Below are 17,500 nucleotides of genomic sequence, written 5' to 3'. Positions count from 1 at the left end.
ATGGGAGTTTATCAAAATTGGGTTTGTTTTCGAATTCTTTGTGTATCTGTGTAATCTGAGGGAAATGTGTGTCTCAAATATGGTCATACATTTGGCAGGAGGTTATGAAGTGCAAGCTCAGTTTCCACCTCATTTTGTGGGCAGTGTGCAGGTCTGCCTACGGCGGCCTTTCTCAATAGCAAGGCTATGCTCAATGAGTCTGTACATATTCAAAGCTTTCCTTAAGATTGGGTCAGCCACAGTGGCCAGGTATTCTGCCACTGTGTACTCTCTGTTTAGGGCCAAATAGCATTCTAGTTTGCTCAGTTTTTTTGTTGTTAATTCTTTCCAATGTGTCAAGTAATTATATTTTGGATTTCTCATGATTTGGTTGTGTCTAATTGTGTTGCTGTTCTGGCGCTCTGTGGGGTCTGTTTGTGTTTGTGAACAGAGCTCCAGGACCAGCTTGCTTAGGGGACTCTTCTCCAGGTTCATCTCTCTGTAGGTGATGGCTTTGTTATGGAAGGTTTGGGTTTAGGCTCCCTTTTAGGTGGTTGTAGAATTTAATTCCCTTCTTGCCTTGTCTCTCAGCTCATTCACAGCTTTGTGGAAGTTACCTGTGGTGCTGATGTTTAGGCCAAGGTTGGTATAGTATAGTGTTTAGATAGAGTGTGCAATTACCCTAATAATATATTCAAAATAGACCAATGAAACACACACCTGTCGTAGTAGAAATTATTAGTTAATATGGAGAAAAAACAAACATATTTCATCGACCAATTAAACGGCTGGGTGGAGGTGGGCGGGAAATAAATCAACCAGTAAGATCACAGTCTGCTTGGACCAAAAAACAGGAGACTGACCCCATGACGCCCCCAGTCCCAAATCCCCTGACCACTAGGACAGGCTACTCTGGATGCTCACCCAAAACCCCAGCTCACCCTGGGCACTCTCCCCAGGTCTTCCCCTTAGCCCAATCACAGCCTGCAGTCTCTGTCAAAGTGTAGGCCTTGAGATCTGGAGGTGACTAGAGGAGACATATGGTCTGGAGGTCTGGAGGTGACTAGAGGAGACATATGGTCTATAGGTCTGGAGGTGACTAGAGGAGACATATGGTCTGGAGGTGACTAGAGGAGACATATGGTCTATAGGTCTGGAGGTGACTAGAGGAGACATATGGTCTGGAGGTGACTAGAGGAGACATATGGTCTATAGGTCTGGAGGTGACTAGAGGAGACATATGGTCTGGAGGTCTGGAGGTGACTAGAGGAGACATATGGTCTGGAGGTGTATAGAGGAGTCATATGGTCTGGAGGTGACTAGTGGAGCCATATGGTCTGGAGGTGACTAGAGGAGACATATGGTCTGGAGGTGACTAGAAGAGACATATGGTCTGGAAGTCTGGAGGTGACTAGAGGAGACATATGGTCTGGAGGTGACTAGAGGAGCCATATGGTCTGGAGGTGACTAGTGGAGACATGTGGTCTGGAGGTGACTAGAGGAGACATGTTGTCTGGAGGTGACTAGAGGAGTCAAATGGTCTGGAGGTGACTAGAGGAGACATATGGTCTGGAGGTGACTAGAGGAGACATATGGTCTGGAGGTGACTAGAGGAGACATATGGTCTGGAGGTCTGGAGGTGACTAGAGGAGTCATATGGTCTGGAGGTGACTAGAGGAGACATATGGTCTATAGGTCTGGAGGTGACTAGAGGAGACATATGGTCTGGAGGTCTGGAGGTGACTAGAGGAGTCATATGGTCTGGAGGTCTGGAAGTGACTAGAGGAGACATACGGTCTGGAGGTCTGGAGGTGACTAGAGGAGTCATATGGTCTGGAGGTGACTAGAGGAGACATATGGTCTGGAGGTCTGGAGGTGACTAGAGGAGACATACGGTCTGGAGGTCTGGAGGTGACTAGAGGAGACATACGGTCTGGAGGTCTGGAGGTGACTAGAGGAGACATATGGTCTGGAGGCCTGGAGGTGACTAGAGGAGCCATATGGTCTGGAGGTCTGGAGGTGACTAGAGGAGACATATGGTCTGGAGGTGACTAGTGGAGACATATGGTCTGGAGGTGACTAGTGGAGACATATGGTCTGGAGGTGACTAGAGGAGACATATGGTCTGGAGGTCTGGAGGTGACTAGAGGAGACATATGGTCTGGAGGTGACTAGTGGAGACATATGGTCTGGAGGTGACTAGAGGAGACATATGGTCTGGAGGTCTGGAGGTGACTAGAGGAGACATACGGTCTGGAGGTCTGGAGGTGACTAGAGGAGACATACGGTCTGGAGGTCTGGAGGTGACTAGAGGAGACATATGGTCTGGAGGCCTGGAGGTGACTAGAGGAGCCATATGGTCTGGAGGTCTGGAGGTGACTAGAGGAGACATATGGTCTGGAGGTGACTAGAGGAGACATATGGTCTGGAGATGACTAGTGGAGACATATGGTCTGGAGGTGACTAGAGGAGTCATATGGTCTGGAGGTCTGGAGGTGACTAGAGGAGACATACGGTCTGGAGGTCTGGAGGTGACTAGAGGAGACATATGGTCTGGAGGCCTGGAGGTGACTAGAGGAGCCATATGGTCTGGAGGTCTGGAGGTGACTAGAGGAGACATATGGTCTGGAGGCCTGGAGGTGACTAGAGGAGCCATATGGTCTGGAGGTGACTAGAGGAGACATATGGTCTGGAGGTGACTAGTGGAGACATATGGTCTGGAGGTGACTAGTGGAGACATATGGTCTGGAGGTGACTAGAGGAGACATATGGTCTGGAGGTCTGGAGGTGACTAGAGGAGACATATGGTCTGGACGTGACTAGAGGAGACATATGGTCTAGTAGCTCTTCGGCTGCATCAGATTCACAACTGCCTGTGTCCATGCTAGCTGGGCTAACAACAAATGTAGAATTACTGATGCTAGCATTGGATGAGCTCGTGGAAGCAGAACAACGTGTCGTCGACAGGTGCAGGTGTAGTACTGCTGGGACCCACCTGACTTTAACCATTTATCCATTTGATTGAGTAAACGGAATGAACAGCAGTTATGTTTGGCTTCATACGGACCGTTAGAGGAATCCCCACTAGAGAGTGACGGTTAATGTGATTGGATGTTAATTATTTGACTAGGCTACCTGTATTTCACATTGTGTTGTTATTTCGCTGAACACTAGATGGTTTCATTTTATTTTTGGCAGTGAAACGAGGCTACTCAGGCAAGAAAAAAAACCTCACCCAAATGTATAGCCCCGTTGGAAAATATAAATGGACTGTTTGAAAATGTGAAGACGTGTTTTATTTTTTTGAAAAACATTTTTTTTTATAAAAAAATAAAAAAAATCACATTTTTATTTGGCGTAGCACCGACGGTATTGCACGTACCCCTGTTCATGTCCGTGTTCTAAAATGTTTATGTCCATGTTCTAGAATGTTCATGTCCGGTTTCTAGAATGTTCTAGAATGTTCATGTCTGGTTTCTAGAATGTTTATGTCCATGTTCTAGAATGTTCATGTCCGGTTTCTAGAATGTTCTAGAATGTTCATGTCTGGTTTCTAGAATGTTTATGTCCATGTTCTAGAATGTTCATGTCCGGTTTCTAGACTGTTCTAGAATGTTCATGTATGGTTTCTAGAATGTTCATGTCCGGTTTCTAGAATGTTCTAGAATGCCTCTGCCTGTGTATCTTTCATGGCCTTATATATTTTTTTAATCCTGCTGCTCAGCCACTTTACCCCTGATCGTATGCATTAAACTACCTCATCTATCACTGATATGGTTATTGATATTGTTCTTGTACATACCGAATATCATTTAATTATCTATTGCTGATATTGCTACTATGCAAGTAACCATTTGGCTGTACCGTTTACACCTTCCTTAGAGATCCATCCACTTAGCTAGATGTGGCTGGGGTTTATAGCATTCCTTTCACAATTTAGACAAGTGTGTCTGGGTAAGCGTCATCTAATATTTCTAAAATATTTTGTATCTGGACACTCTGTTTACCTGTAACCTTTCATTATTGTAGGCTGCCACTTCAACCACTTCTAGTCTTAACCTTTCCTAAACGACTCACTCTGTGTTGCACATGGCCTCGCGTGTGAACCCTTAAAGAGATGGGTGGGGCTAAGCCTTAAGAGGGTGTGAACCCTTAAAGAGATGGGTGGGGCTAAGGCTTAAGAGGGTGTGAACCCTTAAAGAGATGGGCGGGGCCAAGGCTTAAGAGGGTGTGAACCTGTAAAGAGATGGGCGGGGCCAAGGCTTAAGAGGGTGTGAACAATTCTGAAAAGGAGAGCTCTCCAGTAAGTACCAAAACATTCAAAGGCCATTTTCTCAAAATGTACGTTACAAGTTGATCAACTTTCAAAGCAGAATTCGTTTCCTATTGTTCCTCAAAAATGCAACGTAGGAAATACAATTTTCTAGCTCTGCTTTTCTTATTTTATCCAATGTAAAAAAAAAAAAATATTTCAAATGTTGGTACACAAGACAAAATCAAGGTGGTCAGTCACATACAGTGGGGAGAACAAGTATTTGAACAGGAGGGATTCTTAAAGAAAAACTAACAGGTCTGTGAGAGCCAGAATTCTTACTGGTTGGTAGGTGATCAAATACTTATGTCATGCAATACAATGCAAATGAATTACTTAAAAATCATACAATGTGATTTTCTGGATTTTTGTTTTAGATTCCGTCTCTCACAGTTGAAGTGTACCTATGATAAAACATTACAGACCTCTACATGCTTTGTAAGTAGGGAAAACCTGCAAAATCAGCAGTGTTTCAAATACTTGCTCTCCCCACTGTATGTAAAGAGCTACCTAGTCACTTTGCTCTGGGAGTCCTGTAACGCAACCCACTGATCTCAGGACTCCTAGAGCGAAGATGCTACCCAACAATACACTGATCTCAGGTCTCCCAGAGCGAAGATGCTACCCAACAACACACTGACATTCAGGGTGAGAAGGAATTTTGGGTGTGGAGAGGGCAGGTAATATCACATGACATTACACAGGCTCTTGCTAGTGGATTGGTTTATAGTTGGGCCAATGAAACAAGACTATGTGGACCCTTATGACATATTGAGTTAATAAGTTAATTGTGTTAGTTGTTTTAATGATCTGAATGCGTCCACTTTGTGTTTCTGCATATAATCCTGACAGCTGCCCTTCTCCTTGATGGGGTGTCTAGGGGACTGTAGAGGTTTAGGTTACTAACCCTTCCGTGTCTGCAAGGTGGAAGCTCAAGCAGTACAGTACTTATACCTATCCAGACCGTTTAGGTCAGCAAACATGAAAGGGTTAGGACCAAGGGGAAAGGGCTATGGAGCAAATTGGGACCGACTGCATGTGTAATGCTTCTACAACCTCTACTGGCTGTGGAGAGTTCTGGGCCAATACCTCTACTAGAATGTGACATCAGCCTTAATAAACAGAGTAGCAGGGCACCAGGCTAGGAACCTGTTTGTTATCCAGTTCTTTAACTACAGATCCTGTTTCCGAGGTGTTTCATCACCCTCCTATCCTCTCCTCTGTCTGACTGAGCTTCACGGAGAATATAGAGAGGAGAGGGGGAGAGAAGAAAGAGGGAGAGGCGGGAGAAAGGAGGAAGAGAGAGGGAAAGAGGAAGAGAGGAGGAAGAGAGAGGGAAAGAGGAGGAAGAGAGAGGGAAAGAGGAGGGAATGAGGAAGAAGAGAGGAGGAAGAAAGGAGGAAGAGGGGGAAAGAGGAGGAAGAGAGGAGGAAGAGAGGACACTATACTGTGTTGTTGGAGGGTGACTAGTCTGTAGAGACAGTATACTATACTGTGTTGTTGGAGGGTGACTAGTCTGTAGAGACAGTATACTATACTGTGTTGTTGGAGGGTGACTAGTCTGGCCAATGAGGATATAAAGCAGAGGAGGAAGCATGGATTAAATGGAGAATTACTCCCAACTACAATAGGCGTGCTAAACTGCTTTAACTGTTCATGGGAGAACCAATGGACAATGTCATGGCCTGTGAGGAAATCTATAGCTGGAGGAGGAAGAGGGAGAAGGAGGATGAGGAGGAGGAGGAAGGAGGAGGAGGGAGGAGAAGGAGGAGGAAAGAGGGCGAGGAGGAGGAGAAGAAGAAGGAGGAGGAGGAGGGAGGAGGTGGAGGAGGAGGAAAGAGGAGGATGAGGAGGAAGGGGCAGGAGGAGGCTGAGGAGGAAGGGGAAGGAGGAAGGAGGAGGGGGAAGGAGGAGGAGGAGGAAGGGAAAGGAGGAGACTAAGGAGGAGGAGGAAGGAGGAGGAAGAAGGGCATCTGTCAGATTCAGTGTAAACGGTCACCGCATACCTGAACACACATTCTGTATCACTACTGCACTAATGAGATAGAGGGGTCAGAGAGGAGATACAGACATGACAAGAGCACTGCCATGGACTGACTGACACCTAACTAACTAACTAACTAACACCAGGGTTCTGTTCGGCGTTCCCGTTTACTCTCCTGCGCTGCCAGAACCTCGCTGCTGTCTCGTCAAGAAAACAACAAACAAGTAAATAAACTAAGAAAATGAAGAAACAACGACAACACCTTGGATGCCACCGGGTGTATTTAAAAAAAACATCAACAACAAATAAACAAACCCTAGAATATAAAAAGGGACCGTGGTGGCACACCAGATTTCTACACAAAGCAGGATGTTCTCGATAACTAGCTTTATAGCGTTTTGTATTTAAGTCGACCAAGTATACCCTATTACCCTGCATGTTCCAGGAAGCTAACATCTATACTGTCGTTTTTCATATATTTAGAGATGTTTATACACTATACAAAGTTGGCACAAAAAAAACTAAACAACAAAAAGACATAAGTACATTAAATCAGATTGTACACATCACAATTTGTGTGTTGAAAGTTAGAGCAGTCCTGTTGATGAGGTGGGGTCTGGGAGAGATGGAGAGAAGAGGGAGAGGGCTAGTGTACCGTTCACACCCAGGAAGAAATTTGACCTTGAGGTCTAAATGTAAATGAACTTCACAACATGAAGGCAGAGAATGATAATAAACTATTTATCCACAGAGGTGAAGGCAGAGAATGATAATAAACTATTTATCCACAGAGGTGAAGGCAGAGAATGATAATAAACGATTTATCCACAGAGGTGAAGGCAGAGAATGATAATAAACGATTTATCCACAGAGGTGTGCATGTAGGTATAGGGGGCGGCGGGGGGGAGCTCTACATTTGAATTTTCCAGTCGGTTAAGATCAGTGGTATATTTATTTTGTTGACCTTGCTAGACAGATTGTAAATGGCCAGCATGTGTGTGTATATTTGTGTGTGTGTGTCCTTGCCAGTGTATCAGCTGTGAGGATCATGTCTGTGTCCTAGTCAACACTGAAAGCCGTCTGACAATGATAAGCTCTCTCCTGAACACACACACACACACACACACACACACACACACACACACACACACACACACACACACACACACGCACACACACACACACACAGAGCTGCCAGCTACTCAGGAACAGAACATATGGAGAACTAGGGAGGGGAGTGTTTTTTTGCAGACACCTGCAGGTCTGATGGCTGGCTCTGAAACAGAGTGTACTTCTCTGAGCGCACCGCACCAAAACAGCACGTCATTGTTGTGTTTTAGAGCCCAGGTTTGAGTCTCAAAATAGGACTGGGAAGCTAGGGGACACTGGGAGGTCACTGGGATTTGGTTGGACCTGGTGTTTGGCACCTCCAGTCTGGTGCCGGGAAACAGGCACACAGAAGGTCATCACATCGGTCTAACAATAACAAAATCTCTGGGGTTGTTATTCTGTTATTGGTGTAAATGTCCTGTTGCAGATAAACTCGTGTTTGTTTTGGAGAAGTAACCCAGTATGGTTTTGCGTAAGGTAGCAAAATCCCCAGAAATCCCTGTTGGAATATTTCCAGAATCAGGAAGGAATCAGGAGGAAATCTAGAATCCACCCAACCAGGATCTAGAATCTAAAGTTACCAGAATTGTGCAACCCTAGTCCCCCAATATATGTTTCGACATTGTTCAGGGGTAAAATCATTTTTTTTCTGTTTCTATAAATGTGCCTGGAACTAAAGGCATCTGTATACTTCCCAGCCGAAACATTTGGGGAAGAGTTAAATATATATAATGATGACATTTTGTGACGGTTTTGTTAGTTTTGGCCGGTAAGGAGGTTTTGGGCTGTTCGGACACACACCCAAAGTACTCGACCCTTCCTACGTGATTGGTCGACTGTTGGGATTCTTCAATAAAGTCTTTGTTGTCGTTCGAGACGAGACGAAGCGTTTTCATCCACATGTTTTCATTGAGAAATACTTCACCAAATATCTTAGTTAGATGTAAAAATACGCGACTAAGAGCTCTGCAAAAAAACGTCAAAATGAATGAAAGATTTCTTAAATTATTTTTGATTCGGGTCTCACTATTTCGAGGAAGTGTGTACTGGCTACGGCTTCTCAAAAGGGACAAACCGTACTAATGGCACTTACTTTTCTCGTTTTTTCAAGTGAAGGTATTATAAGGGAGTATAGAAGCACATCGGTCGGTTTTGTCTAGCCGCCACCTGAACTGAAACATGCTGATTGATGCCTTAACACGTCTAAAGTTATGTTGTTTGTTTGTTTTATCGCTATTGTTTGGTAGGTCGTTTTGGACTGATACCCAACTGAGCATTTTACTTAACGCATTGTCATTTATCGCCGATGAAGATTTAAACACATGTGCATTACAGTGTCTTGGAAATACAATGCCATTCAGGAGTCAAAGCTATTTTTATTTCATATCTAATGGCAACATTCCCATCTGTTTAAAAGTAAAATTGACAACATTATAATACTGGCAAAGGTTGTTTTCTTACAAAACATTTGAGTACTTTAGCAATGTCATCGTATTTCCAGGCACTATAGTGTAATTTAGAACTAAACAATTCGTCAGCCTCCGTCCAGAATGACTGGGGTTAATAACATTTTTCGGGGCACCACTATCGCGCCGCCGGTAGAGGGCGGCTTGAGAACGTTCATAACAACGGCACGACGCGACCGAGTGACGGAGGTGCAACCTATGAATAGGGTTGAGTGTTGATTTAAACAGACAGCGTGACATCATATTCTACAGTTAATACTCTATAACACCATGGTTTTACAGTAAACCCCCCCCCCCCCCATACAGCCAGTTAGCCTTTCTGTAGGAGCTGATAGGGGTGAGAGGGAATGCCAAGCTACCACTGCAGAGGGAGGGGACCGGCATTGAGGGACATATAGCCCTCTCTGAATGCACTACGGCAGAGGGAGGGAAGCGATGCGGGGGGAACAGCCATCTACCACGGCAGGGTGACGAGGAGGAGCATATAGCCCAATGGAAATAAAATTCTTAGAAAAGGTTTTCCCCACTCAAGTGTAGGTGATGGGTGGACTGGCAACCATGAGCGTTCTAGTCAAATTGCTGTGATCTGAGATGCTTTTGTCCCGTCTATATCTAATCTAACACACCACACTAAGTTAAATTATAGGCTGAGGTTGAGAAGCATTTGGGCTCCCGAGTGGCGCAGCGGTCTAAGGCACTGCATCTCAGTGCAAGAGGCGGCACTACAGTCCCTGGTTTGAATCCAGGCTGTATCACATCTGGCTGTGATTGGGTTAGGGTTAGGGCGGCGCACCATTGGCCCAGTGTCATCCGGGGCGACAAGGTAAAAATCTGTAGTTCTGCCCCCTGAACAAGGCAGTTAACCCCACTGTTCCCCTGAACAAGGCAGTTAACCCCACTGTTCCCCTGAACAAGGCAGTTAACCCACTGTTCCCCTGAACAAGGCAGTTAACCCCACTGTTCCCCTGAACAAGGCAGTTAACCCCACTGTTCCCCTGAACAAGGCAGTTAACCCACTGTTCCCCTGAACAAGGCAGTTAACCCACTGTTCCTCGGTAGGTCGTCATTGAAAATAATATTTAGTTTTTAACTGGCTTGCCTTGTTAAATAAAGGTTCAACAAAATGTTTCAGTGACTGTAGGCTGTTGTTGTTTTGGGTGGTGATATTACTGTCGGACTCGTCTGTTGTGACAGATGACAATCCCCAAATAATAAGGTACTTATATGAGCGTAAAAGCATCCGCTATTTGTTCATGTTTGTAATTGTGAAGATTTTTTTGTTTGTTTGTTACGTAGTGACATATTATTGAAGAGCTTGTTCTGGTCTGGGAAGTGTGTTGGGTATCTCTGTCTCTCGCTCCTCCAACCTCCCCTCCCGACTGTCACCTCCAACAACAAATAACAGCAGACATCAAGAGAGCCCTTGTTCAAGAAGGGCAGTTATAATCAGCGTCATCTGGAATATTATTGACGATTCCTCCGCCTGTTCAGGTGACGGAAAGGTTGAAACGTATTGCAGCGTACAGCAAACAAATAGCTCATCATTTTTCAACAACAATATGTACAGAAACAAACTTTTTTTTTCTCCTTTTTTTTTTCTTCTCAAAAAAAAAAACAGAGAGAAACAAAACCCTTAAACACAGGAACACCAAACACACACGTACTGTACACAAACACAGACCAACAGTCAAAATGGAAACCCCCAAAATATTATTACTTTGTTATTGTTTTTTTTTTTTATATATATTCAGTTAGATAGCATTCAGAATAATGCTTTCACTGCATATCTGATAGGGAGTAGTCACACCATGAGGGTTTTTACACCAGATGCCTAATAAAACAACTGAAGGGGTGAGCTTTAGGGGAGGTCGTCTGGCTGAGCACACCTTATCATCTACTGACTAGTCAAGGAACCTGACCCAGATTAAACCTAGCTTTAGGGGAGGTCGTCTGGCTGAGCACACCTTATCATCTACTGACTAGTCAAGGAACCTGACCCAGGAACCTGACCCAGATTAAACCTAGCTTTAGGGGAGGTTGTCTGGCTGAGCACACTTTATCATCTACTGACTAGTCAAGGAACCTGACCCAGGAACCTGACCCAGATTAAACCTAGCTTTAGGGGAGGTCGTCTGGCTGAGCACACCTTATCATCTACTGACTAGTCAAGGAACCTGACCCAGGAACCTGACCCAGATTAAACCTAGCTTTAGGGGAGGTCGTCTGGCTGAGCACACTTTATCATCTACTGACTAGTCAAGGAACCTGACCCAGGAACCTGACCCAGATTAAACCTAGCTTTAGGGGAGGTCGTCTGGCTGAGCACACTTTATCATCTACTGACTAGTCAAGGCACCTGACCCAGGAACCTGACCCAGATTAAACCTAGCTTTAGGGGAGGTCGTCTGGCTGAGCACACTTTATCATCTACTGACTAGTCAAGGAACCTGACCCAGGAACCTGACCCAGATTAAACCTAGCTTTAGGGGAGGTCGTCTGGCTGAGCACACTTTATCATCTACTGACTAGTCAAGGCACCTGACCCAGGAACCTGATCCAGATTAAACCTAGCTTTAGGGGAGGTCGTCTGGCTGAGCACACCTTATCATCTACTGACTAGTCAAGGAACCTGACCAAGGAACCTGACCCAGATTAAACCTAGCTTTAGGGGAGGTCGTCTGGCTGAGCACACTTTATCATCTACTGACTAGTCAAGGAACCTGACCCAGGAACCTGACCCAGATTAAAACTAGCTTTAGGGGAGGCCGTCTGGCTGAGCACACCTTATCATCTACTGACTAGTCAAGGAACCTGACCCAGGAACCTGACCCAGATTAAACCTAGCTTTAGGGGAGGCCGTCTGGCTGAGCACACCTTAACATCTACTGACCAGTCAAGGAACCTGACCCAGGAACCTGAACATAATATCTGTCCGGGAACCTGACCCAGATTAAACCTAGACATAATATATATCCTGGAACCTGACCTAGATTAAACCTAAACATAATATCTATCCGGGAACCTGACCCAGATTAAACCTAGACATAATATCTATCCTGGAACCTGACCCAGATTAAACCTAGACATAAAATCTATCCGGGAACCTGACCCACAATTAAACCTAGACATAGTATCTATCCAGGAACTTGACCCAGATTAAACCTAGACATAGTATCTATCCAGGAACCTGACCCAGATTAAACCTAGACATAGTATCTATCCGGGAACCTGACCTAGAGGATCCAATCTATATTTTGGTACCAGAGCATCAGTACCTGAACAAGGATTCAGAGAACTAAACACACAGGAAGAATTGTCCTCTACAGGCACTAAGTAAACGTACCTTCAACAACGTAGACTACAATATAGTGAAGTACCCTTAAAGTACAGTACACAACATTTCATCTCAATATGTCAACGGTACGCTCGGCACCTTTCCAATACACTGACGCATCGCCCCCCACAACCCTTTAAATTTGTCAGGAGGAGCGATGTCAAACAATAAGATGGACACCGAGGGATGGAGGAACCGGGGAAATGACAAGGACAAACAACCCGGGTCAGACCAAGAACAATAATTAGCTAATCCTTTGGCAAACTGCTCTGACCTCTTATGCCAATAAAGCTTTCAGTTATTTGCATTAGGGAAAAAGAGGGGAGAGAGAGAGGGGGGGTGGGGGGGGGGGGGGGGGGGGGCAGTAGGGGAGAAGAGGGAAGCGGAGGGAGGAAGAAGCAAGGGAGGGCACGGTTGTGACTATTATGAAGTTGGGCTTGGTCCCATGAATAAACATGTCAGAGTATGGATGGTCTATGTTCCAAATGGAACCCTATTCCCTATATAGTGCACAACTCTCTGGTCAAAAGTAATGCACTATATAGGGAACAGGGTACTCTTTGGGATGCAAGCAGTATAAATGCAGTGTGTAGGGAGATATGGTCCCTGTTTCTGTCTGAGATAACAGCTAATGTCCCTGTCCCTGTCATTGTTTCTGTCTGAGATAACAGTTACTGTCCCTGTCACTGTTTCTGTCAGAGATAACATCTACTGTCTCTGTCTCTGTTTCTGTCTGAGATAACAGCTACTGTCATTGTCACTGTTTCTGTCAGAGATAACATCTACTGTCCCTGTCTCTGTTTCTGTCTGAGATAACAGCTACTGTCATTGTCACTGTTTCTGTCAGAGATAACATCTACTGTCCCTGTCTCTGTTTCTGTCTGAGATAACAGTTACTGTCCCTGTCACTGTTTCTGTCAGAGATAACATCTACTGTCTCTGTCTCTGTTTCTGTCTGAGATAACAGCTACTGTCATTGTCACTGTTTCTGTCAGAGATAACATCTACTGTCCCTGTCTCTGTTTCTGTCAGAGATAACAGTTACTGTCCCTGTCTCTGTTTCTGTCAGAGATAACATCTACTGTCTCTGTCTCTGTTTCTGTCTGAGATAACAGCTACTGTCATTGTCACTGTTTCTGTCAGAGATAACATCTACTGTCCCTGTCTCTGTTTCTGTCAGAGATAACATCTACTGTCCCTGTCTCTGTTTCTGTCTGAGATAACAGTTACTGTCCCTGTCACTGTTTCTGTCAGAGATAACATCTACTGTCCCTGTCTCTGTTTCTGTCAGAGATAACAGTTACTGTCCCTGTCACTGTTTCTGTCAGAGATAACATCTACTGTCCCTGTCTCTGTTTCTGTCTGAGATAACATCTACTGTCCCTGTCTCTGTTTCTGTCTGAGATAACAGCTACTGTCCATGTCTCTGTCAGAGATAACATCTACTGTCCCTGTCTCTGTTTCTGTCTGAGATAACAGTTACTGTCCCTGTCATTGTTTCTGTCTGAGATAACAGCTACTGTCATTGTTTCTGTCTGAGATAACAGCTACTGTCCCTGTTTCTCTCTGAGACAACAGCTACTGTCACTGTCTCTGTTTCTGTCAGAGATAACAGTTACTGTCCCTGTCACTGTTTCTGTCAGAGATAACATCTACTGTCCCTGTCTCTGTTTCTGTCTGAGATAACAGTTACTGTCCCTGTCACTGTTTCTGTCAGAGATAACATCTACTGTCCCTGTCTCTGTTTCTGTCAGAGATAACAGTTACTGTCCCTGTCACTGTTTCTGTCAGAGATAACATCTACTGTCCCTGTCTCTGTTTCTGTCTGAGATAACATCTACTGTCCCTGTCTCTGTTTCTGTCTGAGATAACAGCTACTGTCCATGTCTCTGTCAGAGATAACATCTACTGTCCCTGTCTCTGTTTCTGTCTGAGATAACAGTTACTGTCCCTGTCATTGTTTCTGTCTGAGATAACAGCTACTGTCATTGTTTCTGTCTGAGATAACAGCTACTGTCCCTGTTTCTCTCTGAGACAACAGCTACTGTCCCTGTCTCTGTTTCTGTCTGAGATAACAGCTACTGTCCCTGTTTCTGTCTGAGATAACAGCTACTGTCCCTGTCTCTGTTTCTGTCTGAGATAACAACTATTGTCCCTGTCTCTGTTTCTGTCCCTGTCAGAGATAACAGCTACTGTCCATGTCTCTGTCAGAGATAACAGCTACTGTCCCTGTCTCTGTTTCTGTCTGAGATAACAGCTACTGTCACTGTCTCTGTTTCTGTCTGAGATAACAGCTACTGTCCCTGTCTCTGTTTCTGTCTGAGATAACAACTATTGTCCCTGTCTCTGTTTCTGTCCCTGTCAGAGATAACAGCTACTGTCACTGTCTCTGTTTCTGTCCCTGTCAGAGATAACAGCTACTGTCTCTGTCCCTGTCAGAGATAACAGCTACTGTCCCTGTTTCTGTCTGAGATAACAGCTACTGTCCCTGTCTCTGTTTCTGTCTGAGATAACAACTATTGTCCCTGTCTCTGTTTCTGTCCCTGTCAGAGATAACAGCTACTGTCTCTGTCCCTGTCAGAGATAACAGCTACTGTCCCTGTCATTGTTTCTGTCTGAGATAACAGCTACTGTCACTGTTTCTGTCTGAGATAACAGCTACTGTCACTGTCACTGTTTCTGTCAGAGATAACAGCTACTGTCTCTGTCCCTGTCAGAGATAACAGCTACTGTCCCTGTCATTGTTTCTGTCTGAGATAACAGCTACTATCTCTGTCCCTGTCAGAGATAACAGCTACTGTCTCTGTACCTGTCAGAGATAACAGCTACTGTCCCTGTCTCTGTTTCTGTCTGAGATAACAACTATTGTCACTGTCTCTGTTTCTGTCAGAGATAACAGCTACTGTCCCTGTCTTTGTTTCTGTCTGAGATAACAGTTACTGTCACTGTCTCTGTTTCTGTCAGAGATAACAGCTACTGTCCATGTCTCTGTCAGAGATAACAGCTACTGTCATTGTCTCTGTTTCTGTCAGAGATAACAGCTACTGTCACTGTCTCTGTTTCTGTCAGAGATAACAGCTACTGTCCATGTCTCTGTCAGAGATAACAGCTACTGTCCCTGTCCCTGTCTCTGTTTCTGTCTGAGATAACAGCTACTGTCTCTGTCCCTGTCAGAGATAACAGCTACTGTCCCTGTTTCTGTCTGAGATAACAGCTACTGTCCCTGTCACTGTTTCTGTCTGAGATAACAACTACTGTCCCTGTCTCTGTTTCTGTCTGAGATAACAACTACTGTCTCTGTCTCTGTTTCTGTCTGAGATAACAGCTACTGTCACTGTCTCTGTTTCTGTCTGAGATAACAGCTACTGTCACTGTCTCTGTTTCTGTCTGAGATAACAGCTACTGTCCCTGTCTCTGTTTCTGTCTGAGATAACAGCTACTGTCACTGTCTCTGTTTCTGTCTGAGATAACAGCTACTGTCACTGTCTCTGTTTCTGTCTGAGATAACAGCTACTGTCCCTGTCTCTGTTTCTGTCTGAGATAACAGCTACTGTCCCTGTCTCTGTTTCTGTCTGAGATAACAGCTACTGTCCCTGTCACTGTTTCTGTCTGAGATAACAGCTATTGTCCCTGTTTCTGCCTGAGATAACAGCTACTGTCCCTGTCTCTGTTTCTGTTTCTGTCTGAGATAACAGCAACTTGTCTCTGGCAGGTTTGTTGTTCTCAGTCATGTGATCTGTCTCTGGCAGGTTTGTTGTTCTCAGTTATGTGATCTGTCTCTGGCAGGTTTGTTGTTCTCAGTCATGTGATCTGTCTCTGGTAGGTTTGTTGTTCTCAGTCATGTGACCTCTCTCTGGCAGGTTTGTTGTTCTCAGTCATGTGATCTGTCTCTGGCAGATTTGTTGTTCTCAGTCATGTGATCTGGCTCTGGTAGGTTTGTTGTTCTCAGTCATGTGATCTGTCTCTGGCAGGTTTGTTGTTCTCAGTCATGTGATCTGTCTCTGGCAGGTTTGTTGTTCTCAGTCATGTGACCTGCCTCTGGCAGGTTTGTTGTTCCCAGTCATGTGACCTCTCTCTGGCAGGTTTGTTGTTCTCAGTCATGTGACCTCTCTCTGGCAGGTTTGTTGTTCTCAGTCATGTGACCTGCCTCTGGCAGGTTTGTTGTTCCCAGTCATGTGATCTGTCTCTGATAGGTGCCAGCTGACCAACTCTATCTGCCTAACCTTCCCTTCAACCTATCAGACCTCCAGTGTAGCCCCTCACCCTACCCCCTGCTCCCTACACCCTGCTCCCTACCCCTTGCTCCCTACACCCTGCTCCCTACACCCTACTCCCTGACTCCTAGTCCCCTTCCTCCTGCTCCCTAACCCCTACTCCCTGACTCCTAGCCCCCTACACCCTGCTCCCTACACCCTACTCCCTGACTCCTAGTCCCCTTCCTCCTGCTTCCTAACCCCTACTCCCTGACTCCTAGCCCCCTGCTCCCTAACCCCTACTCCCTGACTCCTAGCCCCCTAGCCTACACGGCTCATTATGTTTAGCTGAATCCTCCCTGAATCCTGTGACCGCAGGGCCAGGGGGGTGGAGGAGGGCTGAGGAGAGAGAAAGGGAGAGGGAGGCTGTTATGAGAGTTGTGGAAGGCTGGGGAGAGGAACTTGGAGAGGGATGAGAGGGCTGTGGAGAAGGGAGAGAGGAGAGGGGGGAGAGGAGAGAGGAGGGCTGTGGAGAGGGGAGAGGAGAGAGGAAAGGGTGGAGAGGAGAGGAGAGAGGACAAGACAGAGTGAAGAGAGTCTGTTCTGCTCCTCCCTGACAGTTGAATGGGAGCGTAACGTGCTGTGACACCCCAGGCACTAGGCTGTCAAAACAGGGTTCCTCTGTTCCTCCGTTGGATGATTGTTCTGAAGGGGACTGGAGTGGCCCAGCATGTTACAGCACACTGACTAACGACTCACGCAAGAGAGAGAGAGAGAGAGGGGAGAGAGAGAGAGAGACAGAGAGAGAGAGAGACAGAGAGAGAGAGAGAGAGAGAGAGACAGAGAGAGAGAGAGAGAGAGAGAGAGAGTTTTTTGCTTTGGCAATGTAAACACATTTCCCCATGCCAATAAAGCCCCTTTGTACTGAGAGAGAGGAGAAGGGGGAGGGAGGGAGAGGGGGAGAGAGAGAGAGAGAGACAGAGAGAGACAGAGAGAGAGAGACAGAGGAGAGAGAGAGAGAGGAGAGGAGAGGAGAGAGAGTTTTTTGCTTTGGCAATGTAAACACATTTCCCCATGCCAATAAAGCCCCTTTGTACTGAGAGAGAGGAGAAGGGGGAGGGA

The 17,500-nt window shown here is 45.5% G+C and overlaps 2 long non-coding RNA genes across 2 annotated transcripts; one reads left to right on the top strand and one right to left on the bottom strand.

The window, feature by feature from the left end:
* The first annotated feature begins 997 nt into the window (after window positions 1-997).
* On the top strand, window positions 998-1,667 carry LOC118945761. Its single transcript, XR_005040853.1, has 3 exons — window positions 998-1,030; window positions 1,387-1,610; window positions 1,647-1,667. It is a non-coding gene; the product is annotated as an uncharacterized LOC118945761 (long non-coding RNA).
* An 8,595-nt stretch (window positions 1,668-10,262) lies between these two features.
* LOC118945760 lies at window positions 10,263-15,550 on the bottom strand. Its single transcript, XR_005040852.1, has 2 exons — window positions 12,039-15,550; window positions 10,263-11,766 (listed from the first exon to the last, which is right to left on the bottom strand). It is a non-coding gene; the product is annotated as an uncharacterized LOC118945760 (long non-coding RNA).
* Between the last annotated feature and the right edge of the window lie 1,950 nt (window positions 15,551-17,500).

This window comes from Oncorhynchus mykiss, chromosome 30 (genome assembly GCF_013265735.2).
Source record: "Oncorhynchus mykiss isolate Arlee chromosome 30, USDA_OmykA_1.1, whole genome shotgun sequence".
Lineage (NCBI taxonomy): Eukaryota > Metazoa > Chordata > Actinopteri > Salmoniformes > Salmonidae > Oncorhynchus > Oncorhynchus mykiss.
This window is presented reverse-complemented; position numbering and strand designations above follow the sequence as displayed.